Here is a 6819-nt window from a genome sequence, read left to right as displayed (position 1 = left end):
TGACGCGAAGATGGCTCACGGTCCCGCCAGAGGCGCACTGCCAGTCAAGTGCCGCCGCGACGTCGTCATGGAGCGGGGCGGAACCCCAGCAGCGCCCGACCTATAGGGAGCGGTCCCTCAGGAGATTGACGGGCCGAGCTGACCCAATGGCAATTCGACCTGATCGATTGTCCGTCGTCTCCGACAGAGGCGTCAGGGCAAGTCCTGGTCTGCCTGTGGTTTACTCTTTTGCCATTGGGTCCTCTTGTCTGCACCATCATTGAACTCAGCCCGTCTCTAGGATACAAAGATATTGCTGCCATTTCGGGCCTAAGCACTTCTTCAAGGAATAAGCAGAATTAGCCTTTTCCTGCTTCTGTTTATTCTTTAAAGAAGTGGGGGGGGGTGAGGAAATGCAGGATCCAATTAACACATTGGGGTGTTGAGAAGCATAGTTTGCTGATCAATTTTGCTGAGCATGGTGTAAAATGCTGAAATGTGCAATATATCTTTGTCTCCTAGGGATGCTGAAAAGACCAGCTGAGTTTCCACCAGCATTTGGCTTTTGTGCAGACTTTTGTGTTTCACTGGAATTATTATTCTACCTCGCCCGACTGACCTGGACCTGGACCATATTCCTACCATTTATGTTCCTGTGTGGTGGTCCACCACCGGCCCACTGCAGGGGGCAACCTCTGTACCTGCAGGAGTGTAAGGGGACAGGACCACACCTGGCCAGCTGCCAATCAGTCGGCCTGAATGGATCAAGCCCCACCCGGTCGGGTGTCAATCACCCTCTGGGATATAAGCCTGTGCCGGCCTCCCAAGGCCTCATAGAGTTGATGCAGCCGCAGCCACCCTGCCCAGGTGGACGTTTTTGTGGATTAAAGCCTGTTGTACAGTTTTTATCTTTGTGTGTGTCTGATTCTGGCTAACAGTGCACCACAATTTAATCCACAAAATTTTCCCACGGCGGCTATGGAAAAACTCCTTCTTTTTGCTGAGAGATGTTGCAACCTCTCAGAGAGTCTCAAACTTAAGCAGCGGGACCATGACTTATATTACCCAAAAACTGCTTACCCAAGCACTTATTCCCAGCACAGCAAGAAAGATAAGTGAGCAAGCTAGCATGTTAGGCTTCTATCGAATAACGTAATTTTCAGCTTATCACTTTGAATACAATGGTTTATTTTGCATCAAGGCTAGGCCTCTGACAGTCTGTGACCAAAACAAGCAGGAAGGTTAAATGTTCTTGGTACACAGATGTCCTTTCGTCAGATAACTGCATCTCTGGCCGCTCGGTGGAATTTAGCTTATGTCTGCTGATTCTAAAACACAAGCTGATTCTCAGCCTTGCAGAAACAAAGGCTGCAAAAGTAAGAAACACGGTTTAAATCTTCCATTACATTCTACCCCTTGGTCACAGGCTGTCAGACACGAGACTTAACAAGCAAAGGAGTACAAAAAGAGCATAAAAGAGAAATCAAAACTACAATAATCACAAAAACAAACAATAATGCGAGCAACCAACGGAGAATAGTGTGGCCCAACCCCCCAAATGTACCAGTTAACCATGAAAAAGGATTCCACCCAAGGCTCAAACTATCCTTGTGGGCCATAATACCCAGACACTGGAGCTCAGGAACAGATTTTGAAACATGCTGAACAATAACATATTTATATAAGCTGCACTTGAGGCGGGTGACCAAGGACTTCCTTGATGTAATGCATCAGACCATGTCTCCCATGGGCAACTCCCTCGGAACGTCCTCGTCATTACAAATCCAATTGTTGACACCAAAGCAGCTGTTAACCCAGATCACCAGGAGTGTAAGACGGAGAACCTGGAACAAAGAAGCCTGACACATGTCACTCATGATACCGTAAGCTTTCAGTGTTTAAACAGACTAAATCATCCTGTCCCTCAATAGCTACCCACCGAGTGTTACCCTGGGCAGGTGTCACTATTTCTCCTTTTACAGGAGGGCCACTACCTGGTGGTGCCACCCATACTTTTTGTCCAGCATTCTCTGGCTCGGGAATGGGGGGCAATGACTGTTTGTCCTCTGGAATAGGCTGTAGTTCAGAAGAGTGAAGAAGTCAGTGGAAAAGTGTACCTCCTTTTAAAGGGCAATGATTCAAATTGTCGACTGCCTGCTGCAGCACATGACACCACCCCTTCAGGGTCCCTAGTGGTGTTAACAAATGAATTTGTTCCTTCAGTAAGCTGTTCATTCGTTCATCCGGCTTCTGGACTGGCCAAACAGGGCTTTTAAAAGGCAACGTTGCAGGCCTCACTACCCCTTCTTCTTGCAAAGCATCGATGATGGCAGTAATCTCTTCCTGCCCTCCATGGAGGTGATATTGTGGAATGCATACTGGTTTCGGTGGGGGGGGGGGGGGGGGGCGGTGGCACCATCACAGGATCCCACTTAGCCTGACCCACTACTAGTCTTTTTGTAATAGTCCGAATTCCAAATGCAAATCCCCCTTGGCTAGTATTAAGGGACGTACCGGCCAACATATTAATACCCAGGATACACTCGTTAGTGGCAGTCACCAGGGCATGTAACCATACAGGGGAAGGGCTATCACCCACCGTGGCACGGACTTTTATTTCCTTCGCCAGGGTGACCACTCCTCCCATCCCCTCTATTCGAAATGTCGGTCCAGTCCAGAGGTCAGGGTTACCAGGAATCACCGAGTGCTCCGCACCGGTATCGACCAGGACCAAATATTGGCGGTCATTACCCCCACCCCAATGGATTGTTAATGGTATGTAGGGGCCGTGGGTCCCCATGTATCTGCCGTATCTCAATGGAGTAGACACAGGAGCCCTACCCACACCTTCATACTTTAGTAGGGTTCGGGGCCTTCCAGGACCACATGCTACTATTATCCATAAGAGCCTTGTTAACCATTTGTTGTATCTCATCACGAGTAACTGGAGCAGGAGATGCCGGCTCGATAGAAGCAGCATTGGGAGCAGAGGGCACAGCTGGGCCAGAAGGACTCAGCAGCTGGGGATCACGTTCTCCTGCTTTTCTCTTATAAAGGGCATAAAGGACTGCAGTAGGTTTCCCATCAATATCACTTTTAGGTACGCCTAACTTTAACAAGGTTAGAAAAAGGTCCTTTCTTGTCAGTCCGTTATTAACAGCAGTCCCTCTCTTTTCATCCTGCTTGTCTGATTTAACCTGGGCTGTACATGAGTGGATTTTACCTCCCAGTTCTAATTCTCGAAGTCCAGATAAGGCGTGCACCGCCTCAGACACAGGGTGCCCAATTAGCAGACTAGTTATGGACAAAACCAATCCCCGTGTAGTGGGTTGGGCGGAATGAACCAATCTGGTATGGATTCCGGCCGTGAATATCTCTTCATCAGGGCTGCCCCCCATGTACCCACAGCCTCAAACGCCCTGCATACAAGGCAGAGGCCAGGGCCTGTTGACGAATTACTGCTATACCCTCCTCTGGGGTTCCCCAATTATTCTGCAAATGTAAATCCCAATCTACTGGAGATGGGTATACTCTTAGCAGGGCATCCCCTAGAGTAATCCACCTCTCTCCCTCTACCCCGCAGCTCAGCAGTGACCTGGATATCAGTAGTCAATGTTCCTAATCCCAACAATTCCTCAGGGGTTAAAAATACATTACCCCCTCCTTGTTCCCAGACACACAGGAGCCAGGTTGCCAGTGTTTCTCCTGACTTTTTCTTAAATCGATCTCCAATGGCAGCCAGCTCTTTTACAGAGAAGTCACGTATCACTGACTGCTTCCGACCCCTGTTCCCACTTTGGCCCACAGGGCCCTCCACCCAGTCTAGGGGAGGAGGCCGAGGCCATCCCATAGAAGGGGTAGGCCATAGAACATTAGCAGGGCTTTGGGTATTTTCCCCTGGGTCTACTTGGGAGACCAGAGTATCTATCCCTTCAATCTCTACCCTTACATCATCCCCCCTTCTGTCTGTTTGGGAAGTCTGCTGCCTTACAGGGTGGGCGTGAACAGCGGGTGGAGAGGGTAGTATGTTAGACACATGCTGAGGAGTATCTGCATCATTACCATTGTCATCATTCCAGATATTCCCATCCCAATCCTCATTTACATCAGGATCGTCACCATTCCTTATCATGGCACAAATATGATATGGATCGGGTTCTACTCCATGCCTTTCCTTATCTGCACAGAGTTGCTGCCGGAGTTTAATATTACGGCAGATCATTTGGACATGCTTATCTTCCCATTCTTTGGCTTGGTCCTGACAGGTGCGAACAATCTCGCTCATCATGGAACAGCATTGTCGCATGGATTCTAGCTCCTCCTCTAATTGCTCTCTCTTGTGCTGAGATTCCACTTCTCTTTGAACTAATTCTGCTTCACGCTGAACAACGCAGCGTAAGGCTGTGGCCAGCAGCCAAAAACCATCCATCAGCGTCTCCTTTTTAACAGGAAATTTACTTTCTTGAAGGAGAGTGGCAACCCGCTCTCCCAGAGGTGCACTTGATGGGTCTAACTTCTCATCCCAACTAATGGGTGGTCCCAACAAAGACAGGGTATTGGCCAACATGCCAAACTCATCATCTTTGGAAGTCCATCCCGGAATCAAGAACTGCTCAGGGTTCACCTCTTTCTTTCGGCGAAACATCTTGAGACCAACCCTGCTCACTGTGCTAATTTTCTTGGGTAAACTTGTACCTCTCACTTTGTTTGTTTTAGATTGGTCACAGCGTTTGAGCTACCGAAAGAAAATAGACACACACACCGAGAGTAGTTCAGTTTATACAAATGTTTATTACAAATTCAAAAGCTGATTTCAAACTACAATATGCAAGCCCTTCCCAACTATACTTATCAATGCCTGGACTGGTCCCAACTGCCGAAGCGAGGCAATGACTGCACACTTGTAGTAGGTTGTCAGGGCGCCCTTTGCAGCTTCTCCACCTCCCCCGACCGGGATTTTGGCTGGACTCTCGAAGTTCTTCTTCTTGCTGAGAGATGTTGCCACCTCTCGGAGAGTCTCAAACTTAAGCAGCGGGACCATGACTTATATTACCCAAAAACTGCTTACCCAAGCACCTATTCCCAGCACAGCAAGAAAGATAAGCGAGCAAGCTAGCATGCTAGGCTTCTATCGAATAATGTAATTTTCAGCTTATCACTTTGAATACAATGGTTTATTTTGCATCAAGGCAAGGCCTCTGACAATATGTGACCAAAACAAGCAGGAAGATTAAATGTTCTTGGTACACAGATGTCCTTTCGTCAGATAACTGCACCTCTGGCCCCTCGGTGGAATTTAGCTTATGTCTGCTAATTCTAAAAAACAAGCAAGTTCTCAGCCTTGCAGAAGCAAAGGCTGCAAAAGTAAGAAATACGGTTTAAATCTTCCATTACAGACGGCCTGAATGGATCAAGCCCCACCCAGTCGGGTGTCAATCACCCTCTGGGATATAAGCCTGCGCCAGCCTCCCGAGGCCTCACAGAGTTGCTGCAGCCACAGCCACCCTGCCTCTGTGGATTTTTTTGTGGATTAAAGCCTGTTGTACAGTCTTTATCTTTGTGTGGGTCTGATTCTGGCTGACAGTGCACCACAATTTAATCCACAAAATTTTCCCATGGCGGCTATGGAAAAACTCCTGTGAACAGGGAGCCTCGAGGTCGACCCATGCCACCCGGAAGCCCAGACATGCTTAGAGATCTGGCAGCACGAGGTCGAGGCAATCATCGAGGCACACGAGGGCGACATCCTGGACTCCGATCGGAAGAGGTTGGTCCTACTCCGGTCAAAGCTGGGTCCCCATGCCTCCGGGTAACCAAAGATTGCTCCACGTACAAGAGCGCAATGGACACTCTCGAGAACTTATACAGGGCCCCCCATGAATGTGGTACGTGGTAACACCTGAGCCCAGCAACCCAGGGAGACGGTTGAGTTTTACCTGGGACACTTGTGAGTGTTGGCCTGATCGTGACTGGCTGAACCCGGGGTAGGTGCAGAGGAGGTTGAGAGGCTGATCCGGGACACCTTCATCCGAGGGCTACGCTCGAGGGCCATCCGGCAGAAGCTGCTGGAAGACAACATCTATGCCCTAACCAGGACTGTGGAAGTGGTCCAACCCCTGGAAGCAGCAGCCCTGCACGTTGAAACCTTTGATTCCAGTTTCCCCCAGGGTCCCTCATTGCCCTTTCACAATGCAGCTGCAGCCCCAAGCCGAGCTGGGGAGGAGAACGTCACTGCGGCAGGCGCTCGGCACCCCTGTAAGTACTGTGGGTCCTGGTATGGGTCAGATCAACGATCGCGCCAAAACTGCCCAGCTAGGAACCAGTATTGTTCCAGATGCAGCAAGAAAGGCCACTTTGCAAAAGTATGCCTCTCTAAACCTGCTGGCAGCTCAGCGGCCCTCTATGACCTCCCCACCTCTCCTCCGGACCCCCCCATGTGTGCATGCCGGGCGGCGCCACTGTTCCTGCGACGACTTCCACCTTCTCCGACTTCGACCGCGCAACATCTGACCCACCAGCGACTGTCGCAGCAAGTGCCTCGACCATCTGCACCAGCCCCTGCCCTCACCTGCGCCGCTCGCTGAGAACTACAGCAACATCACTTCCAGCTCACGGCGTGACGTCACTTCCGGCTGACATAATGACATCACAGCCGCCGGCCGTGATGACATCACTTCCCCTGGCACAGTGGACATGGCTGGGGAAGGAGGCCTGCCATGCAGCGGCCCCCCACATGCTGCCGCCATCTTGGGGCGGGCAGCGCCTGACATGGAGGCCCCCGATGACGCTGATAACAATGTGGTCAACACGGGTGATGACCAGGCCGCCCTACCGACACTT

This window comes from Narcine bancroftii, chromosome 3, assembly GCF_036971445.1.
Source record: "Narcine bancroftii isolate sNarBan1 chromosome 3, sNarBan1.hap1, whole genome shotgun sequence".
NCBI classification, from domain to species: domain Eukaryota; kingdom Metazoa; phylum Chordata; class Chondrichthyes; order Torpediniformes; family Narcinidae; genus Narcine; species Narcine bancroftii.
The sequence above is the reverse complement of the archived record's forward strand: the minus strand, read 5'-3'. Positions refer to the sequence as shown.